Source organism: Pan troglodytes, chromosome 1 (assembly GCF_028858775.2).
Source record: "Pan troglodytes isolate AG18354 chromosome 1, NHGRI_mPanTro3-v2.0_pri, whole genome shotgun sequence".
In the NCBI taxonomy this organism is placed as follows: Eukaryota; Metazoa; Chordata; class Mammalia; order Primates; family Hominidae; genus Pan; species Pan troglodytes.
This window is the reverse complement of record NC_072398.2, coordinates 228,071,746-228,094,810: the sequence shown is the minus strand read 5'-3', so window position 1 is coordinate 228,094,810 and position 23,065 is coordinate 228,071,746. Positions and strand designations below refer to the sequence as shown.

General features: G+C 52.0%; 1 protein-coding gene across 3 annotated transcripts in view; it reads left to right on the top strand.

Moving 5' to 3' along the window:
• Nucleotides 1–23,065, top strand: part of LOC134809435 (uncharacterized) — an 82,803-nt gene that overhangs the window by 6,577 nt on the left and 53,161 nt on the right. Inside the window, exons 3-5 of one of the 3 annotated variants that reach the window (XR_010155158.1) lie at nucleotides 13,403–13,480; nucleotides 14,425–14,550; nucleotides 16,123–16,921. The exons of the other annotated variants lie outside the window; for them this stretch is intronic. The gene's annotated coding sequence lies outside the window, so the exon portion shown is untranslated. Of the gene's footprint in view, nucleotides 1–13,402; nucleotides 13,481–14,424; nucleotides 14,551–16,122; nucleotides 16,922–23,065 lie in introns of those variants that run through there. 3 annotated transcript variants of the gene reach the window in all.

The following is a 23,065-nucleotide window of genomic DNA, read 5'->3' as shown; positions in this document are numbered from 1 at the left end:
GTGGTGTTGTAAGCCCTCCTCCCAGGAGACATTTGGCAATGTTTGGAGCTATTTTCAGTTGTGGCAATAAGAGGTGTGTGTGTGCATGTGTGTCCAAAATGTCAATAGAGTCCCCTACCCAATTTGTATGTTGAAGTCCTAATAATCAGGATGTCAGAGTATGACTGTATTTATAGTTTTTTCAGAATTAAGTTAAAATGGGATCATTAGGGTGGGCCCTAACCCATTATGATTGTGTCCTTATAAGAAGAGGGGATGGAGACACAGACACACACAGAGGGACGACCCTGTGGGTACAGGGAGAAGATGGCATCCACAAGCCAAGGAGAGAGGCCTCGGGAGAAACCAACCTGCCCGTGCCTTGATCTCACTTCCAGCCTGCAGGACTGTGGGGCAGTAAGTGTCCGTGTTTAAGCCGCGGGGCTGTGGTGCTTTGCCATGGCGGCCCTTGTAAAAGCAAGCCAGTGATGGCATTCCAGGAGTAAAGCCAGGATGGCTGGCAGAGTAGGCTTCGGACAGAGAGTGACTCCTGTTGAGGGGTGTGGATCTTTCCCACCGCTTGGCTTCTCTTCCCCTTCTTGCTTTCCTTATTTTTAAAATTCCTGTTTTAAGATTGTTTGTCAGCTCCATGGGTTGAAGCACTGGTATGGGGAAGAGATGGGCTTATGGGGTTTTGATTCCAACTTCCTCTCTGCCTCCGCTGTGGGTGGCTCTCGGACCCCGAGGCTTGGGGTCTCTGAGCTGGGGGAGCTGTCTGGGTGAGGCGGTTCCTGCCAATGTGGTTGAGGCTCCAGGAACTTGAACTCCTAGCATCCCTTCCCATGGCAACCACAGGCAGTGGCTCACTGAATGGCAGCAGCTTCTGAGGTCCCAGCAGGAGGGGACATGGTGAAGAAAACAATCTGCAGTTTCCCCACAACGAGAGGGCGGCAAGCAAGAGGGAGGAGGAAGAAGAAGAGACCCTGGGGGGTAAAACCACCTGGATCACGGCAAAAAGAAGACCAGGAACAAAAAGCATGTATACAGTGTTCAGTCCCATTCTTATAAAAAACTATGGAAAATATTGAAAGAATCGACTCTCAGACATCATCATGATTATTACAGGGGTATTACAGCTGGACGGTGGCAAGGTGTATGAGCTGAAGGCGTTTTTACATCTCTTTTATTTATTTATTTTGAGACGGAGTCTTGCTTTCTTGCCCAGGCTGGAGTGCGATAGCGAGATCTCGGCTTACTGCAACCTCCGCCTCTGGGTTCAAATGATCCTCCTGCCTCAGCCTCCTGAGTAGCTGGGATTACTGGTGCGTACCACCACTCCTGGCTAATTTTTGTATTTTTAGGAGAGATGGGGTTTCACCACATTGCCAAGGCTGGTCTCGAACTCCTGACCTGAAGTGATCCACCCCCGCCTTGGCCTCCCAAAGTGCTACTATTACAGGCATGAGCCACTGTGCCTGGCTACACCTCTTTTAAAAATGATCTAAAACCTATTATTTTTGTAATAAGGATAATATAATAATAAAAAGCCTTGCTTCTCTCCAGGGAAGAAAGGGATAAGGGCTGCCCCTTTGGCATCAGCCGCCTGTGCTCCTGTCCCCTTGTAAAGCCGTGGGGACTTGAAGAGGTCACACCAGCTACTCAAGCCTGTTTCTTTGGCTGTGAAATGAAGAAAGAAAGAGCGCTTTATCCTGAGGTTTAAAGTAAGGATTCCAATGAAGTCATATCCGTGAAGTACTGGGCACACCATCTGCCCTCAGTAAATGTTAGCTATTTTTGTTGTTATGACATTTTCCGGCCAGAACCATCCCTCAAGAAGAGGCAGTCTTGCTGAACAACCGCTCGATGAAACCAGAGCGGTCACTTCTGCTCTTCTTTTATTAGAAAGTGATTCTTCCCTTCTTGTTTGGAAATGGGTTTCAGGGAAGCTGCCTGCGAGACAGAGACACCCCAGCCCCTCTTCTGGCTTGTCTGAATGAAGCTGTTTGACTACAGCTCCGAGAGCTGGCCCTGCCGTGGACTCCTGGCCAGGTGTCACAGAGAAAGAACACCTTGGTCTCTCCCATCTAAACTGCCGGAGGGACTGCATTTGGGTTTTTTTGGGGGGGCTACCCACCAGGACAAAGTCATGAGCTTGAGGCTGGGGAAGTACCCGTGAGCCGGCGCGTTACCGCAGTCAGGGGATCTGAGGCCCTTGTATGATCAGGGAACACCAGTTCCAGAGACGTCCAGAAGGATGGGGGAGAGAGGAAGGTTCCACATTGCTGACCTTTAACTTTTGTTCCCACTTCTGCCATGGAGGCTAATTGTTACGTTTTCCTTGCTGAGCAGCGTTCAGCTTCCTACACCCCGGTGGCTTCGCCTGTGCCTACTCCCAGTGCTCGCACGTTTGGCCTAAAGCAGTTAAACCTCTGAGCTGCCCAAAGACCTTGTAAGAATGAGAAACTGCTCCATGGTTTATTAAAAAGCAAACAAAAAAACCTTCCACAAAATAACAGCAATAAAAAAAAACCATTTAAAGTGACGTCCCTCCCTTCATAGGATGTAAGCTCATATTTAAACCATATATTGCTCCAGCAGGGTCACAGGTGGAGGTCAGGTCCCTGCCCCAGCCTCTTCCCATCCCTGGCCGGCGCCTAGCGGCCCCACTTTCACCTTTACTGTATCTTCTGGGGCTTTGCAGAATGGTCCTGTAAAACAGGACAGACAAAGCTCCCAATGGGACCACAACTGTAAGAACAGTGAACACTCTAGCTGGGTGTGGTGGTGCCTGTAGTCCCAGCACTTTGGGAGGCTGAGGTAGGAGGATCACTTGAGCCCAGGAGTTTGAGGCTGCAGTGAGCTGTGATGGCACCATGGCACTCCAGCCTGGGTGACAGAGTGAAACTCTATCTTTAAAAAAAAAATCTATATCTATATCTATATGTATATCTATATCTATATAAAGATATATATCGAGATATATATAGGCCAGGCGAGGTGGCTCATGCCTGTAATCCCAACCTGGGCAACATGGTGAGTCCCCGTCTCTATCAAAAATACAAAAAAAAAAAAAAAAGCCAGATGTGGTGGTGCACGCCTGTGGTCCCAGCTACTCGGGAGGCTGAGGTGGGAGGATCATCTGAGTCTGAGAGGTAGAGGTTGCAGTGAGCCCAGATGGTGCCAATGCACTCCAGCTTGGGCAACAGAGTGAGACCCTGTATCTCTCTCTCTCTTTCATATATGTATAGACAGAGAGAGAGAGGAGAGAGAGAGTTTATAGATAGGGTTTCGCTCTGTCACCTAGGCTGGAGTGCCGTGGTGCCATCACAGCTCACTGCAGCCTCAAATCCCTGGGCTCAAGCGATCCTCCTACCTCAGCCTCCCAAAGTGCTGGGACTACAGGCACCACCACACCCAGCTAGAGTGTTCACTGTTCTTACATTTGTGGTCCCACTGGGAGCTTTGTCTGTCATATATGTATATATGTATTTAAAAACATAGCGAACCTTCCAGCTCTTTCACAGGGGCTTCTCAGATGCATTCATCACTGTACGATTTGAACTTCAGGGCCTGAAATCACTGCAGCTCTGAGTTTTAAAGCAGTTTGTGGTGGAAGAACTCCTGTCAATTACCCACGCTGTGTCGGAGGGGCCAGTGCAGTCTTCTGATGTGTCTTTGGATTGAATGTTGGTTCAGATCACTTTCCAGAAACTTCTGGTGCCACTCCAGGCAGAGAAATGCAATGGCAGAAAGCGTCCCCGACCTGGGTCCCTGGAGTCTCCGTGACTTTCCCCGCCATGATGGGTAGAAGCAAAATGTCCCTGTGAGGCAAGGCGCACTCACCCACCCCAAGATTGTTTTTCATTCAGACCCTAAAGCTGACTTCTTGTTTGAGGTTTGGAAGTGATGAACACATTTTACGAAGCAAAAGTTGACATCCTGGGTGAAAACACAGGCCACCTTTTTAAAGGATGCCTTTGCAGTATCGTGCTGTATCTTGATAAAAATTCACTCTCCTTGGCTCCTGGGATGGGGTGCAGGCTGAGGCACCCCTGAGCCTGTCTATGCCTGGGGCAAATCGCCACCCATTTGTGGCCTACGTCACTGTCACCCCTGTGGATGCTCCTGGGGCATGGTGTGTTAGGAGTCTGGGTGGGGGGTTCCTCAGGCGGCCATCTGGGTGCTGGCTGGGCCTGTGCTCCTCTCTGGAGTTCGGAGTTTTCTTCCAGCCTTGTTCAGGTTGTTGGCAGAATTCAGTTCCTCAGGGCTGTAGTGCTAAGGTCCCTCTTCTTGCTGGCTGTTGGAGGGGGCTGCCGTCCACCCTGGAGACTGCCTGCACATCCTTGCCACGAGGCCACCATGGACAGCTCACAGTGGGGTTTTTGCTTTCTTCTAGGCCAGCCGGGCACGTCTCTCTGACTTCTGTCTCAAGCCTCTAGACTCCCTTTTAAGACTTCCCCTGATTAGTGCAGGCTCAAGCAGGACACCCTCCCTTTGAAGCCCTCCGTTGATTAGGGACCTGATGACATCCTCACGCATCCCTGTGGCCGTGTGACGTGACATAATCCTGGGGGTGATGCCCCCTCGCCTCCTGGGTCTCCCTGCACTTGAGGGGGCCACCATATGAGGGTGTGGGGCTTGGGGGCTGGCCTTAGAATTCTGCCCACCACAATCCCTGGGGTGCCTCATGTGGGGGTAAGGGAGGGGTTCCCCTGTACATGGAGGTGAGGGAAGGCGGGGCTGTGCCTTGTGTGGGGAGCATGTTCAAGTCCCCATGTCGGCCTCTCTCATGCAACCTGAATTGTGGGTTGCCCTGGCCTCCAGACCCGTGTGTCCTGGTGCTTCTTCATGAGGGATCAGTGCACACATCTGGACTCTGCTGTGCGTCTGCCTCCCAGTAGAGGAGGTGGCTGGGGTTTGGGTTTGGACTCTAAGTGGGCTGGAAGTTACTGGGGAGGCTCAGAGGAAGGTTTCCTGCAATGCGTGGCTTGATCCGGTCTGCAGGGATGGGTGGTGTCTGTCAGTGAGAGAGGAGGGGACAGGTGCCCCAGGCTCAGAAACAGGTGGCCCAGGCTTGGGGACAGGTGATCCAGGCTGGGGACAGGAGCACCAGGCATGGGGACAGGTGACCCAGGCTCAGGAACAGGTGTCCCAGCCTTGGGGACAAGTGGTCCAGGCTCAGAAACAGGTGGCCCAGGCTTGGAGACAGATGCCCCAGGCAGGGGGAACAGGTGCCCCAGGCTCAGAAACAGGTGGCTTAGCTTGGGGACAGGTGGCCCAGGCTCAGAAATAGGTGGCCTAGGCTTGGGGACAGGTTTTCCAGGCTTGGGAACAGGTGGCCCAGGCTTGGGGATAGGGGCTCCAGGCTCCAGGACAGGTGGTCCAGGCTTGGGGATGGGCTGAGCAAAGGTGCTGTGAGGGGTCGGGGATGGAACAGCTCCCCTGGGGTGGATGGGAGGGCCCCTGGCTCGGGTGGTCTCTCCTCTGGTCATGGTGCATCAGTATCATAGTGTCACCCTGGGGAGGGGTCTCTGTTGGATGGCACACCATGTGGCGTTCCAGAGACTGTCCACGAGTGCCCTCTGCCAGGCTCCAACACTTTCCCTAAAAACTTTGAATAACTCATTCTTAAAAGTAATGGGGAGGCTACTCTGCTTGTGCAATGAGTTAAAGCAGCCCCGTCCAGGGTTCCGCGGTGGTGAAAGGGCCGTGAGCATGTAAGGAGGGAGCCTGTGCTTGGGTTCCTGGTGAGTTGCCCAGATGCAGTTAGGAATCAGCCAGAGATACCTTTTTTAAAAAAATTAAATCCATCAGGATCATGCTGACTGTCCAGGCTTCAACACCACCCATCAGCCATCAAGTACCTGCGGAGGGTCCCCGTGATACCAACCTCAGCCTGCTTTTTGCCATGAGCTCTCCTGGGAGAAGGAGCCAGGGATGGGGCGAGAGAAGGTACCACCCTGGAGCATGTAGAGTCGTGGCACCTTCACCTACTTGCCCAGAACCTTGGCCCAATGATGCCCTTCCTGTGAGGTGCGGTTTCCCACTCATAAGATGGGGATGGCATGGACCTCAGAAGGATGTTGGATACAAATGTAAAAAATGACACATTGTCAAAAACAAGCATTTTTTTTTTTTTTGAGACGGAGTTTCGTTCTTGTTGCCCCTGCTGGAGTGCAGTGGTGCGATCTCAGATCACTGCAACTTCCCCCTCCCGGGTTCAAGCGATTCTCCTGGCTCAGCCTCCCAAGTAGCTAGGATTACAGGCATGCACCATCACACCTGGCTAATTTTTCTATTTTTAATAGAGATGGGGTTTCACCATGTTGGCTAGGCTGGTCTCGAACTCCTGACCTTGTGATCTGCCCGCCTCAGCCTCCCAAAATGCTGGGATTACAGATGTGAGCCACCCCGCCTGGCCAAAAACAAGCATGTTTTTGTGTGTGTGTCAAAGAGTTTAATTCATGAAAAGAAAACAGCCTACAATAAATCATTTAAAAAGCACGCTTACATTTACCTTTATACCTGCTTATGTGCACCTGTGCGTTGTGAGTCCATAAAGGAAGAAGCATGCTCCAATGATACATTCTCAGTGTTTCTCTGTCATATGCTGCCATTCACTAAAATAACCTGATTATAATGCATCTTATAGAAAGCTTGTTTACATTTGCCTTGGAAATAGAAACCTGTACTTTAAGTTAAGGGTGCATGTGCAGGTTTGTTACTTAGATAAACTGATGTCATGGGGGTTTGTTGTACAGATTATGTAGTCACCCAGTGATTAAGTCTAGTACCCATCCATTATTTTTCCTGATCCTCTCCCTTCTCCCACCTTCCACCCTCTGAAAGGCCCCAGCATGTGTTGTTCCCTTCTGTGTGTCCACGTGCTCTCATCATTTAGCTCCTGCTTACAAGTGAGAACAAGTGGTTTTTTGTTTCTGTGTTAGTTTGCTAAGGATAATGGCCTCCAGCTCCACCCATGTTCCTGCAAAAGACATGATTTCATGCTTTTTTATGGCTGCATAGTATTCCATGGTGTATATTTAATGCATTTTCTTTATCCAGTCCATCATTGATGGGCACTTGGGTTGATTCCATGTCTTTGCTATTCTAAATACTGCTACAGTGAACATATGCATGCATGTGTCTTTATAATAGAATGATTTATATTCCTTTGGGTATATACCCAGTGATATGGTTGAGCTGTGTCCCCATCCAAATCTCATCTTGAATTGTAGTTCCCATAATCCCCACGTGTCATAGGAGGGATCAGGTGGAGATAATTGAATCATGGGGGCGGTTTCTCCCATCCTGTTCTCATGATAGTGAGTGAGTTCTCATGAGATCTGATGGTTTTATAAGGGACTTTTCCCCTTTTGGCTCAGCACCATTTTCTTTCTGCCACCATGTGAATGACGTGTTTGCTTCCCCTTCTGCCATGACTGTAGTTTCCTGAGGCCTCCCCAGCCATGCTGAACTGTGAGTCAATTAAACCTCTTTCCGTTATAAATTACCCAGCCTTGGGTATGTCTTTATTAGCAGTGTGAAAACGGACTAATACACCCAGTAATGGGATTTCCGGGTCAAATGGTAGTTCTGTTTTTAGCTCTTTGAGGAATCACCACACTGCTTTCCACAATGGTTGAACTGATTTACACTCCCACCAACAATGTATAAGCATTCCTCTTTCTCTGCAACCTCACCAGCATCTGTTATGTTTTGAGTTTTTCATAACAGCCATTCTGACTGGTGTGAGATAGTATATCATTTTGGTTTTGATTTGCATTTCCCTAATGATCAGTGAGGTTGAGCTATTTTTCATATGTTTATTGGCCACATGTATGTCTTCTTTTGAAAAGTGTCTATTCATGTTCTTTCCCAACTTTTCAATAGGGTTGTTTTTTTCTTGTAAAACTGTTTAAGTTCCTTTTAAATGCTGGATATTAAACCTTTGTCAGATGCAGTTTATAGAAATGTTCTCCTATTCTGTAGATTGTCTGCTTACTCTATTGGTAGTTTCTTTTGCTGTGCAGAAGCCCTTTAGTTTAATTAGACTCCATTTGTCAATTTTTGCTTTTGCTGCAATTGCTTTTGTCATCTTTGTCACAAAATCTTTGCCCATTGCTATGTCCAGAATGGTATTGCATAGGTTGTCTTGCATTGTTTTTATAGTTTTAGGTCTTACATTTAAGTCCTTAATCCATCTTGAGTTGACTTTTTGTGTACGGTATAATAAAGGGGTCTAGTTTCAGTCTTCTGCATTTGGCTAGGCAGTTATCCAAGCACCTTTTATTGAATGCGAAGTCCTTTCCCCATTGCTTGTTTTTGACAGCTTTGTCAAAGATCAGATGGTTAGAGGTGTGTGGCCTTATTTCTGGGCTCTCTATTCCATTCCATTGATCTATGTGTCTGTTTTTGTATCAGTGTCATGCTGTTTTGGTTACTGTAGTCCTGTAGTATAGTTTTAAGTCAGATAGTGTGATGCTTTTTTTTTTTTTTTCTTTTTCTTTTTTTTTTATTATACTTTAAGTTTTAGGGTACATGTGCACATTGTGCAGGTTAGTTACATATGTATACATGTGCCATGCTGGTGTGCTGCACCCACTAACTCGTCATCTAGCATTAGGTATATCTCCCAATGCTATCCCTCCCCCCTCCCCCCTCCCCACCACAGTCCCCAGAGTGTGATGTTCCCCTTCCTGTGTCCATGTGATCTCATTGTTCAATTCCCACCTATGAGTGAGAATATGCGGTGTTTGGTTTCTTTTTGCTTAGGATTGCCATGGCTATTTGGGCTCCTTTTTGGTTCCATATGAATTTTAAAATAGTTTTTTCTTAGTTTTGTGAAGAATGTCATTGGTAGGTTGACAGGAATACTGTTGAATGTATACATTGCTTTAATGATATTGATCCTTCCTATCCATGAGCATGGAGTATTTTTACATTTGTTTGTGTCATCTCTGATTTCTCTAAGCAGTGATTTGTAGTTCTCCTTATAGAGATCTTCCACCTCCTTAGTTAGCTGTATTCCTAGATATCTTATTCTTTTTGTGGCAATTGTGAATAAGATTGCATTCCTGATTTGGCTCTTGGCTTAACTGTTGAAAAACAAGGATTCTTTTTTTTTTTTTTTTTTTTGAGAGAGAGAGTCTTGCTCTCTCCAAAACCCAGGCTGGAGTGCAGCGGTGCGATCTTGGCTCACTGCAGCCTCTGCCTCCAAGGTTCAAGTGATTCTCTAGCCTCAGCCTCCCGAGTAGCTGGGGTTACAGGCATGTGCCACCATAACCAGCTTTTTTTTTTTTGTATTTTTACTAGAGATGGGATTTTGGCATGTTGGCCTGGCTGGTCTTGAACTCCTGGCCTCAAGTGATCTGCCTGCCTTGGCCTCCCAAAGTGCTAGGAGTACAGGTGTGAGCTACTGTGCCCAGCTGAAAAACAAGGATTCTTAACAAAGTTTACCTTCATATTATTTCCTGAAGAGGCTAGTGTCTTGCAGTGATGCTTTGGGGAGAGGTGATGTCATGGGAGAGATGATATCATGGGTGAGGTGATGCCATCGGGAGGTGATGCCATGGGGAGGGGATGTGTTGGGGAAGTGATGTCATGGGGAGGTGATGTCATGGGGAGGGGATGTGATGGGGAAGTGATGTCATAGAGAGGTAATGTCATGGGGAGGTGATGTCATGGGGAGGTGATGCCATTGGGAGGGGATGCCATGGGGAGGGGATGTCATGGGGAAGGGGTGTCATGGAGGGGTGATGGCATGGCGAGGTGATGTCATGGGGAGGTGATGTCACAGAGAGGTGATGTCATGGGGAGGTGATGCCATAGAGAGGTGATGTCATGGGGGAGGTGATGCCATAGAGAGGTGATGTCATGGGGAGGTGATGTCATAGGGGTGATGTCAAGGGGGAGATGATGTCATGGGAGAGGTGATGTCATGGAGAGGTCATGTCATGGAGAGGTGATGTCATGGGGAGGTGATGCATGGGGAGGTGATGTCGTGGGGAGGGGTTGACATTGGGAGGTGATTTCCTGGGAGAGGTGATGTCATGGGAGAGGTGATGCCATTGGGAGGTGATGTCATGCAGAGGTGATGTCATGGGGAAGTGATGCCATGGGGGAGACAATGTTGTGGCAGTGGTGATGCCATAAGGAAGTAATGTTATGAGGGAGATGATGTCATGGGGGTAAGCCATTGGGGAGGTGAAGTTGTTGGGGAGGTGATGTTGTTGGTGAAGGATATGTCATTGGTGGAGGCGGGATAGTGGTGACACCTGTGTGCAGCCACTGAACGCCTCATGACTGTGGGATACTGAGCTGTGGCAGGAGACTCCAGGAGGGGAAGGTGGGCTCTTGCCTCAGCAGGGCTTGCCGGCAGGCTGTGCCCAGTCCCAGCTACAGCAACTCCATAGGGACTGAGGGTAGGGCCGGGCAGGTGGGACCTGGGGTGGTGGTGGGGGATGCTGCACTGAGTCCTGCCGCAGCCCCAGAGCCAGGCCTTTCTGTGCTCCCTTTCCTTCCAGTGAAACAGAGTGGAGAGCTGGAAAGCTGTAAGTTTCCGGGCCCAGACCTGGACCCAGACCTATCTGCCTTCAGCCTCAGCTTTGAGCAGGCAGGGGCTGGGATGAGCATGCTGGGGTGCATTTAGGCTGGAGGTTGGCTGCAGACACTTGGGAGGTGCATAGCTGGTGGGATGCCAGGTGGGTGTCAGGACTCCTGGAGGCCTTGAGTGTCGGACAAAGGAGTTTCTGGGCAAAGTACTCTCTGGGTCTTAAAGGAAACCTCCTTTGTGCTACCAAACGGAGTGCTTTCTCTTTTTGGTCAGCACCTAGTGTATTTGTCAGTACCATATTCTAACTGGAGTTATGTGACTCCCTGGTGCCATGGTCCAGAAGGCATCATTGTTACCTGTACTGACTCTTCCTAAACATCAGGCATTGCAGCAACAGGCAATTCCTCTGCTGCTCCTGTTTCCTTGTTTTCAACTTGGAAAGTAGCCCTTTGGAAAACGGCAAGTTTGCTCTCCATTCTATACGTGGGGAAACTGAGGCTGAGAGGCTTAGGAGCGCGGCCAGCTGTCAGCCGGCGGAGGCGACCTGGGAGGCCCTCCCTGTCTGGGAGGCTTCTCACCATTGCTGCCAAGTGGACAACTGCTTAATGTGTTTTCCCCAAAGCTGAATAAATGGGCCTTTACAGAAATTTAGTAGGTGAATAAACCACAGATGAAAAATCAAACACTTAGAAAAACCATTTAACGTTTTTATTTACACCATAGTGAAAATACCAGCTTGGTTTGGGATCGGGGAGCTGTTACATAATTTATGGCCACAAAGCCAATTCCTAACATAACGTACTCTCAAGTTTTGCAGGTCCCCGAGGCACCCAATTTATATTCCGTTCTAACTTGGAGAGGATGAATGGCAGGCGGTGGCGGGGAGGGAAGGGTGCCTTCCTGGGAGCCGGGGAAGGGACGGCAGCCTGGAGGAACGGGAAGGCAGCTTCGGCATGTATGTAGGGCAGGAGAGTGGCTTATAATGGAAGGATTGTAATTTATTTTGACACTGATCATCTATTATTCAGCTAGAGTAAAAATAAACCTTATTAGCCAGGAAAATAGATCCTTTTCGTTACGCCCACGCAATGCCAACTGCAACATCACAATGATGATCAGGACAATAGCGGAGTTTGCTCAAACATCTTATCAGGCACTTGAAGAATCAAATCCCTCGTTGGGAAGAGATTTGCAAACACGCAAGTGTATCTACATAATACGCTTAATCTCTCCCTGAGCCCTCTGAGCTCCCAGAGAGGGAACCTGCGCCCAGGAGGCAGCCCTGCCTTTTCCTCCCAGGTGGGGCCTCGCTGTTGGGGACGCTTCATCTCCGCACTGACGCCTCTGTTCCACACCAGGCCTGTGCCAAACCCTTTCACACATAACCCCCCTTATCTTCCTCATGACTCCCCAAAACAAGTATTGTTGGCCTTAATTTTGCAGATGGTGGAAGCAGATGCACTGAGGCTGGAGATGTGGCCGCAGGCACGCTAGCTATGGGCAAAACAGGAAGCCCTCCAGCCCCAAGCCCAGCTTTAGTCCCCACCTTGCTGACCCCTTCCTACAGTGGGTTGAGAGTGTTCCCCCAAATCCATGTCCACCGGGAACATCAGAACAGGACCTTTCTTGCAAATAGGGTCTTTGCAGATGTCATTAGTTAAGACGAGGTCATATCAGACTAGGATGGGCCTTAAATCCAACGACGGATATCTTTTTTTCTTTTAATTTTTAAAAATAGGTAGGATCTTTCTATGTTGTCCGGGCTGGCCTGCTGGGCTCAAGCACCCACCTCAGCCTCCTGAGTAGCTGGGATCGCAGGCACATGCCACCAGGCCTGGCTATGGGGTTGTTATAAGAAGAGAAAACAGACACAGGTACCCAGAGGAGGCCACACAAGGGTGGAGGCAGAGACCAGGTGATGGATCTATCAGTCACAGAACACCAGGGATGGCTGGGGTCCCAGAAGTTGGGGAGAGATAGGTTTTCCCTCAGAGCATCCAGAAGGAACCAGCCCTGCCCAGCTTCAGTTCAAATTTGTGGCCACTTGAGCTGTGAGATAGTAAATGTCCACTGTTGCAAGCCTGGTGGCTTTGTGGTCTTTCGTTAGGGCAGCCCCGGCCATGTAGACGTTCTCTGCTCCACCAGCCAAGGACGAGGCCTCCCAGGCTGCCTTTGTTCCTGGCTTCTCTCTCTTGAAAAGACAAGAAGGGATGAGGGGGAGGACCAGGTATGGCGCCACCGAGCAGAAAGTGGTTCTCCTGGGGGCGTTTTGAGTAGGGCCGCATGGCCCTGGCTTTGAGTGTCCAGTCCTGGCGAGGCCAGCACCTTGCTGTGGGCACCTGGGCCAGTCATGTGCCTGATTCTCAAGGGGCTCTCAGGTCGGCTTTGACCTCTTGAAGGTACAGGCATGGCTCAGTTTGCAGCCATAGCAGCGAGTGAGACAGGACAGTCATGTCCTGAACTCTGGGTAGCTGCTGCAGAGGCCAGACTCTTCAGGGTCCTTCCGATCCTCGGACCTCATGTGTGTGTCTGCGGGAGCCTACAGGGCCACTGTGAGGTCACTGCCACACCGTGGGGTGATTGGGGTAAGTCAGCGATTCTTGTCCCCATGAGGCTGGCTCGGAGGAGGCCAATGGACCCCCGGTCTCCACTGGCTCTCAACCTCTGCAGAGGCCGGACTACTCGGGGTCCTTCTGACCCTCGGATTTCATGTGTGTGTCTTCAGGAGCCTGCAGGACCACTGTGGGGCCACTGCCACTCTGTGGGGTGGTCCGGGTAAGTTGGGCGGTCCCTGTACCCCTGAGGCTGGCTCAGAGGAGGCTGATGGACTCCCAACCTCCACTGGCTCTCACCCTCTGCTCCTTCCAGGGAGCCAAGGGGCATGGACACCGTCTTCGCCTTCCAGCAGGCACAGGTATGGAAGGAGACTGAGGCTGGTCTTGGATGGTGAGTGTGGAGCTCACAAAGCTCAGGGGGATGCTCAGGGACAGGGCAGGAACCCAGAAGTGTCGTTTTCTCCTGCCCAGCTACTGGGGGAAGCAGCCTGTGGAGGGCCAGATACATCCTTGAGAGGCCCCATGTGGAAAAGAGGATGGTGGGCAATTCAAAACAAAACTATCTTTTTAAAAACGATGTAAGACTTAGAGACACCAGACACTAAAAACAGGTTCTTTCTAGAACTTTCTGACTACCAAGTTGTTCAGGCGCGCCTTCTTGGATTGTGCTGAAGTTTGTGCCTGGCCGGTCTCTCTGGTCACCTGGCACCAGCTTGCCACTAGGAAGTGACTCGAAGACCTTGTAACTCCTGCTTCCACCCGAGGGAGCTGGGGTCCCTGCCTGCATCTCCCCCTCATCCTCTAACTCAGTTTTATAAAGAGACGCAGAGTTATCATCCATTCCCCATGGTTGCATCCCAAAGCTTTCTCCTCCAAAGTAGGACTTCTGGGGAGAGACAGTAGTGGCCATGGAGATGGATGAAGTGGTCAGAGTCAAGGTCTGCGGTGGAGCTGGAACTGGGGTCTTAATGTCAAGGATGCCTCCTTAGGGACAGCTGGTGATCGAGCTGGCATTTGGGAGCAGGCATCTCTCTGTGCCTGCTCTCAGTGGCCCTGGGCGACTGCCTCCTTGGCAGGCCAGCATCTGCATTTCCCACTGCTGTAACAAATGACTGCAAACTGCGTGCCCTAAAAGAATAGAAATTCATTCTCCCTCTGTTCTAGGGGCCAGGAGTCTGAAATCAAGGTGTCTGCAGGGCCGTACTCCTTCTGAGGCTTGTGGGGTGGAGGCGTCCTTGTCTTTCAGCTCTTGGTGGCTCCGGGCTTTCTTCCTTTATGGTTGCGTAGCCCCAATCCCTGCCTCCACCTCTGTCCTCTTCTCTTTTGTCTCCTAAGGACACTTGTCATTGCAGTCAGAGCCCATCTGGATAATCCTGGATAAATCTCATCTGGAGATCCTTCACCAGATCACGTCGGCAATGACCTGTTCCCCAAATAAGGCCCTGTGCACAGGTTCTGGGGGTGAGCATGTGGATATATCTTTTCTTGGGATTGCCATTCAGCCCACTACAGTCTTGAAGTCACGTGGGGTCCAGGTCCTGATGGAACCCCCGAGGTCCCTTGACTGTCATGCATGTTCCTGGGCCCCACCCTAGATTTGGGACACAGTGATGGTGTAGGATGGAGTGATGGCACGGGATGGAGCAATGGTGTGGGACAAAGCAATGGAGCGGGACTGAGCAATGGTTTGGGATGGAGCAATGGTGTGGGACGGAGCGATGGTGTGGGATGGAGCAATGTTGCTGCAGGTAGTGATGGTGCGGGACGGAGCGATGGTGTGGGATGGAGCAATGTTGCTGCAGGTAGTGATGGTGCGGGATGGAGTGATAGTGTGGAATGGAGCAATGGTGCTGGATGGAGCGATGGTGCAGGATGGAGCAATGGTGCAAGATTGAGAGATGGTGCAGGATGGAGTGATGGTGTGGGATGGAGCAATAGTGCGGGATGGCACCATGGTGTGAGATGGAGCGATGGTGGGGGATGGATTGATGCCGCGGGATGGAGTGATCATGCGGGATGTAGTGATGGTGCTGGATGGAGTGCTGGTGGGGGATTGAAGGATGGTGTGGGATGGAGTGATGGTGCAAAATTTAAGGATGGTGTGGGATAAAGTGATGGCGCGGGATGGAGCGATGGCGCGGGATGGAGCGGTGGCGCGGGATGGAGCGGTGGCGCGGGATGGAGCGGTGGCGCGGGATGGAGCGGTGGCGCGGGATGGAGTGATTCTATCGATGGAGTGATTCTATCGATGGAGTGATGGTGTGGGATGGAGTGATGGTGTGGGGTGGAGTCGTGATCCTATGGAAAGATGCTATGGGATGGAGTGCATGTATGGCCAGCACTCACATCTGTGTGCCCCAGCCTTCAATGGGCTCTAAGAGTGTCACTTCCTTAGTTCTTATCACAGCCCCGAGGGGGAGGCTCTGCTATGTTCACAGCCCCAATTCACAGATGAGGCACCCAGCAGGCAATTGGAAGTGCCAAGGCCACTGAGTCATAGCAGGGCTGGGACTGCATTGGCTCTGGAGTCAACGCAGGATTGAAAAGGAAGCAGGGCGTGAGTTGAGTCACTTTGTCGTGACCACCAGGGAGAGGGATGCTTTGAGGCTTGTTGGGGGCTTTGTGTGTAAAAACACAATGGCCTATTATCTGTTTAATTTTTTTTTTATTTAAAAAATTAGAGAGGGTCTCGCTGTGTCACCCAGGCTGGCCTCAAACTCCTAAATCTGTGGTGTCCTCCAGCCTCAGCCTGTTGAGGATGCAGTTTTTATTTATTTATTTTATTTTTGTGAGACAGGGTCTCACTCTGTCTCCCAGGCCGCGGTGCAGTGGTGTGATCACGGCTCACTGCAGCCTCGACTCCCTGGTCTCAAGCAATCCTCCCACTTCAACCTCTCTAGTAGCTGGGACTACAGGCATTTGCTACCGCATGGTTAATTTTTTATTTTTTGTAGAGTTGGGGTCTTGCTATGCTGCCCAGGCTGATGTCACACTCCTGGGCTTAAGCAATCCTCTTGTCTCCACCCCCCACAGTGCTAGGAGTGAGCCACCATGCCTGGCCTAGTTTTTAATGCTTGGACATCTCCAAAATCAGGACATATCTTGTAATTGAAGACGTCTTACCATAGCGGCCAGCCATGCAGCCACTGGGCCTGTCTGTGCCTGAATAAGACACTGGCCTGCCTTTGCCTGAACAAGACAGCCTTAGTCTCAAAGCTTGCAGATGGGTGTGGGCCTGGTAGAAAATTCTCAAGACAACGGCAGAGCATGCTTGCCCCTAGGAGACCAAGTGGCCGGAATGTTGAGAATCAGCCTTTCGCAGAAAAATCCCCTAAGCGAGAGGCAGCAGGCTGACTCCATCAGCCCCAGGCAGGCTTCTGGGCCCTGCAGCTATGGCTCTTCGTCCTTTTACATGTTCTTTGAGAATCAGCTGCACCCTGGATGCTTCTGACAGCTCAGAGGACATCAGCATGAGGACAAGCACAGGGCTTGATGGCTCGGAGGGAAATGGAGTTGGAATATTTGGACTTAATGTGCACACATTTTAGAAATATCTTAACAAATTTTATTTTGCTGATATCTTTCTTTTTTGTGTGTGCCAAAGTGATGGCCAGTACAAATCCATGTCTAATTAAGTCCAGAAGAGCTCCTTCAATAAGCGTAAAATGAAAGTTATGAGTGATAAGAAAGCGTCATGTCAGTTTAATTGGCAGCATTTTCTCTTTCTTAGTGGTTCATAAAATAAGGCAGTGCTTTGCTATCGACGGTGTCTGAAATTCTGTGAATATTCAAAGTTAAATCTCATGCTGAACAGCCACTGTGCGCAAGGCGGGTGACGTGTGTGCTGTGTGTGTTCGTTCATCTGATGCTCGTGACACCTTGTCAGCTGTGAGGGAGGAGAGGGAACTGGGGAGCCCCGGAGATGGGAGTGCAGGGTGCAGTTTAGAAAGTGGGGGGTGGCCAGGGGTGGCCCCTGGGAGAGGTTTGAGCCAAGACAGCAGGTGGCAAGGGGGTCATGCCTGAGCCTGGGAGGGGGGTCCCAGGTCCCAGCAGTTCTGTTTATTTTTTATTTTATTTTATTTTATTTTTTAAATTTTTGAGACAGAGACTCACTCTGTCACTCAGGCTGGAGTGCAGTGGCACCATCGGCTCACTGTAGCCTCAGCCTCCCGGGTTCAAGTGATTCTCCTGCCTGAGCCTCCTAGTAGCTGGCATCACAGGCATACACCATCATACCTGGCTGATTTTTGTATTTTCAGTAGAGACAGGGTTTCACCATGTTGGCCAGGGTGGTCTCGGAACTCCTGAACTCAGGTGATCTGCCTGCCTTGGCCTCCCAAAGTGCTGGGATTACAGATGTGAGCCACTGCGCCCGACCCCCAGTGGTTCTTGGGAGGCACTTGGGCGCGGGGCCCTGAGCTCCTGGGGCACAGCAGTGGCTGTGACCGCCATGAATCAACCAAGCGCTCTTGAGTCTGCGTTGCCCTGTGGCCCTGGCTGAAGCTAGAGCTGCCCAGAAGGACGCGCCACAGAGAGGGGAGGGGCCACACTGCCGACGGGGTGGGCCTGGAGTTGCAGGACGTGTCACAGAAAGAGGAAGGGGCCACACTGCCAACGGTGCGGGCATGGAGTTGCAGGACGTGTCACAGAGGTAGGAAGGGGCCGGACTGCCGACAGGGTGGGCATGGAGTTGCAGGACGTGTCACAGAGGTAGGAAGGGGCCGGACTGCCGACAGGGTGGGCTTGGAGTTGCAGGACATGTCACAGAAAGAGGAAGGGGCCACACTGTCGACGGGGCGGGCCTGGAGTTGCAGGACGTGTCACAGAAAGAGGAAGGGGCCACACTGCTGACGGGGCGGGCCTGGAGTTGCAGGACGTGTCACAGAGAGAGGAGTGGGGCCACACTGCTGACGGGGTGGGCATGGAGTTGCAGGACGTGTCACAGAGGTAGGAAGGGGCCACACTGCCGACGGGGCGGGCCTGGAGTTGCAGGACGCATCACAGAGAGAGGAAGGGGCCACACTGCTGATGGGGTGGGCATGGAGTTGCAGGATGTGTCACAGAGAGAGGAGTGGGGCCACACTGCTGACGGGGAGGGCATGGAGTTGTCCACAGGCAGGGGCTTTAATCTTCAGGCCTGAAGATGTTTGTGGTTTTGAGATGAAAGGGAAGGAAGGGCACGGATCACGTTTTCTTTGTGGTCCCTTCTTTCACCCATGGCCCTCTGGTCTCCTCTGGGGAGCAGCGTGTACGGGCTCTGCCTCTGTTGGCTCCAGCTGCTCTGAGACCAGGGGGCCTGCGGCCAGGTTCTGGTGGGGACCCTTTCTGGTGCAGCCTTCTTGCTGCGTTCTCACTTGGTGGAAAGAGGGAGAGGCCGCTCTCTGGGGGCCCCCTTTATAAGGGCCCTAATCCCATTCGTGAGGCTCCACCCTCATGACCTATGACTTCCCAAAGTCCCCATCTCCTATTACCATCGCTTTAGAGGTTAGGATTTCAACATATGAATTTGGGGGGCCACAAACAGTCCAAAACAGCTTCTACCCTGCTCTGTCTGACACCCGGGGGGCAGGGGGCACCAGCCCACAGTGCCCTCCCCGCCGGCCACAGCCTTCCCTGTCAAACGCACAGGTCTCCCTAATTGGGTCCCAACCTCTCTCTTCCCATGTCTTGGCGTGCTGGGGTAGGTTGAGGGCTGTCCTCGGGGCTGGCTCTGTGGGGCAGGGGCCTGAAACAGCCAGAGCCCCGCTTAGATGTTTCCTGTGTGGAGGGGCCGGACCCTCTGCAGGCTGCTCTGGGGGTGAAGTGACCAAGGCCACCTCCAGGACCATTGAGTGCCGGGCACTGGCTCGGGTGCTCTAGGGCCCCTGATTCCAATCTCTTTCCCTTGGTCACTAACTGCTTTCCAAGAGCAGGTGGCAGAGGGGTAGGAGACTCACACCCTTGGGCCACGTGGTTCTCTGGCTCTGCTGGGGCTTGAACACATCGGGGGTAAGGGCTCAGTCGCTTACAGCTCAGGGTTTGTTGTGCATTTTCGCGTCTTGCCCTCCCCAAGGACAGTCACATAGGGACCACTAAGCAAGCGCTGGGCACAGAGGAGGGCTGGACACACAGGAGATGCCCTGTGGCCTTCAGTGACTAGAGGCCGTGTGAAGGGCCGTTCACTGGGGCAGCTTCCTCATTGGTGTAGTTGGTGGATTCCGTGGGTCCTGGAGGTACCTGGGGGATTTGACCAAATCAGCACAAGCCCCAGCTGCCCCAGGCAGCAGTGACTGCATACTCCACACGCCCTCGTGGCTGGCTTGAAGACCTCCAGCTGCTGGCTGGGGAGGCAGCGCCTTCCGAAGGTCACGTGTGCAGGAGCGACAGGGCATTGCTGTGTGGCTCAGGGCGGCAGTGAACAGAGAAAGCTTTCTATATCCATGAGCTGAGTGTGGAGGAAAGAGACACAGGACAGGGGTGGGAATGCAGGGGGTTCATCGCGACTGTCACTGGTGGAACACCTCCCCTGGGACTCCACTGGCCTCAGTCCCAGTCTCCATGGCCTAGATAACAAAATGTTACTATGTGGAGTGTCAAATAGATAAAATCCATCTGTTCCCTGATACTGTCCCCCAACCTGGGCCCTAAAGTTTTTCAGGATGGTGCGCAAAGCTCAACCTTTGAGTGCGGATTCCGGAAGGGCTGGCGCAGAGGCTGCTTCACCTGGAGCGTGGGCAAAGCATCGTTTCAGAAGTGTCTACAGGTTTTTATGTAACACTTCGGTGAACGTGGGCTTTTGTGGTCAAGCGCTTTTGCAATGTAGCTGCCCTGGAGGCGCCAGCCCCTGTGCTTCTCGGGGTGTTCATGTTGGAAGGGAGAGGGAGGCTGTGGCAGTACGACCCGGGGTCTGGGGTGGTGGCAGGGAGGCTGTTTGGACAGGTGGTGGGGGGCAGCCAGGCTGAGTGAGATGAGGCTGTGAGGGACCAGGAGGGGCTGGAAAAGGGAGAAGGGACACGTGCTGTCCTGGGACAATTTGCTTTCTGTATCACAAGCAACAGTAACACCTGCCCAGGGCACCCTAAACGTTGCCATGGGGTTGACATACGAGGCCGTGGGAAGGGGCTGCCGTGCTGGGCATTCATGGAGATGCCTGTATGTCCCAGTGCCAGCGGTGCACCTGCCCAGGCCCAGGTCTCCGTCTCTGTCTTCTCTCCTGGGCTCTGCTGGCATCAGCAGTTCCCACACCCCAGGGCATGGACAGGACGGCTCTGCTGGCACCAGCAGTTCCCACACCCCAGGGCATGGACAGGACGGCTCTGCTGGCACCAGCAGTTCCCACACCCCAGGGCATGGACAGGACGGCTCTGCTGGCACCAGCAGTTCCCACACCCCAGGGCATGGACAGGATGGCTCTGCTGGAGCAGAGCTGCAGCCCCGTGGATGAGCTTCCACTAGAAGCCCATGTTTCAGGGCGGATTGCAAGTGCTGTCTCTTCCCCCTCCGTAGGATTCTTAGTGAAAAATCGCACTTCTGAGCCTCGGCAGCAGCAGTGCTCCAGGTGATGGAAGCAGCGCCCCTCCTTGTCCATCAGAGAGCCAAAGCTGCGCAGATGCCAGCTGCTTTCAGACCCGCCACTCCTCCACACCTGGCTGCTGCCCTCCGGCTGCTGGGAGAACCAAACCTCCCCGCTGTGGCTTTGCCAGTGGGCACTCTGATGGGTACAGTGCCTCCGCCAGGGCTACACAGCACACTGGGGGCAGAGCAGCTTGTTCTCCTGACAGCCTGAGTCTGCTTATTAGCCACATGGTCCTGGGTAAACTATTTGCCATCCCCACAGCTCAACTCAGCTGTGAGGTGGGCATGGGAGTTTCTCGTCTCAGCTGGCCTGAGCATGATTGGATTTTCTAACTTTGGCCCTCAGGGAACACTCAGGTGCTGACCCAGAAGTAGTTGAATTTTCTTGAGGATAAGGCAGGTTAGATCATGGGTGTGCCACTGTCAAGAAAATACAGGGAGTAGTCTTCATTATTTCATCCTGAATCCCATGGTGGAGAATGTCCCACTCCCTTCCACTCCTCACTCTAATCTTCAGGCATGCCATGGGTAGTTGCCCAGGTGGAGCACTGCACAACTTTGGGGGCACCATCCACATAGATGACACTGAAAACAGCACTCCCTGGAGTTACACAGGACATGACTCGCTCAGCAGAAAGCTGGTCCTTAGCCATGTCATGTATGCAGCCCCCAGGACGTGCGCCTGGGGGATGTTGGGGCCTCCTTGTGCAGTAGATAGTTCCAGGTTGCGCTGCGTGAGGAAGGGGTGCCCCTGGGGGCAGGGTGAGGAAAGGTGACACCTGAGAGGCAACTGCTCTGTGGCCTCGAGCTCGCTGCTGGATGTGGGGAGTCGGCCATGGGGACCAGTGCCTCTGGACTCCAGGCCAGGCCATGGGCACTGGGGCACAGCTTCCTTTTCCATGACAAGGACCGGTTCCCTTAGAGCATGGCTAGCCCTGGCCTCTCTGACCGTGCCACTGCTCATCCGATCCAGCAGGGTCACTCTGTGTGATCGCTGTGGTAGGTGCAAAGGGACTCAGCTGAAACCAAAAATTCCTCCTAGGCTGAGACGTTTGGTTACTGTGGTGGGCAGAGAGTAATGGCCCCCTAAGTTGTCTGCATCCTAATTCCCAGAGCCAGTGGATATGTCACCTGGCAGGGCAGAGGGGGACTAAGGTCGCAGATGGAATTTAGGTTGCTCATGAACTGACCTGAAAATAAGGACGTGGCCCTGGATTATCTGGGTGGCCCAGAGTCATCACAAAGGTCCTCACATGGGGAAGAGGAGGCAGGAGAGGAGGTGAGAGAAATGCTGTGCTGGCCCGACTGAGGATGGAGGAAGGGCCGAGCCGGGGGATGAGAGCGGCTGCTGGAAGCTGCAAACGGCGAGCAACAGATCCCCCCAGAGCCCGCAGAGGGAGCGCAGCCCTGCAGACCCTTGCTTATAGGCGAGGGGGCCCTGTTTCAGACTTCTGACCTCCAGAGCTACAAGGCAATACTTTCATGTTGTTTTAAGATGCTAAATTTCCAGTGATTTGTTGCAGCAGCAGTAGGAAACTACATTAGAGCGTTCCTTTGCGTCTCAGCCGGGCATGGTGGCTCAGGCCTGTAATCCCAGCACTTTGGGAGCCTGAGGTGGGTGGATCACTTGAGGCCAGGAGTTTGAGAACAGCCTGACCAATATGGTGAAACCACGTCTCTATCAAAAGTACAAAAATTAGCTGGGCGTGGTGGCATGTATCGGTAGTCCTAGCTACTTGGGAGGCTGAGGCAGGAGAATTGCTTGAACCTGGGAGCCTGGGAGGCAGAGGTTGCAGTGAGCCGAGATCATGCCACTGCACTCCAACCTGGGTGACAGAGCAAGACTCTGTCTAAAAAAAAAAAAAAAAGAGTTCCTTTTGTCTTTTGAAGTTGCCACATTAAGGAATGAAACGACACTGAAGTTTGTTATGGTCCATAAAAAAAAAAAAAGTCTGGCAGGCGTGGTGGCTTACGCCTACAATCCCAGCACTTTGGGAGGCCAAGGCAGGAGGATGGCTTGAGTCCAGGAGTTTGAGACCAGCCTGGGCAACGGAGTGAGACCTTATCTCTACAAGAAAAAGTCTTTGGGAGGCCGAGGTGGGCGGATCACTTCAGGCCAGGAGTTCAAGACTAGCCTGCCCAACATGGCAAAACTCCATCCCTACTAAAAGTACAAAAAAATTAGCCAGGCATGGTGGCACACACCAGCTACTCGGGAGGCTGAGGCATGAGAATCGTTTAAATCTCAGAGGCTGAGCCTGCAGTGAGCCAAGATGGCTCCACTATACTCCAGCCTGGGCGACACAGCAAGACTCCCTCTCAAAAAAAAAAAAAAGTCTTAAGAAGTTTATAATTACAAACATCTGCTATTCTATTTATCCTTCCATCAGCAGGTAATAGCAACGCTATTGATGGCAGGCCA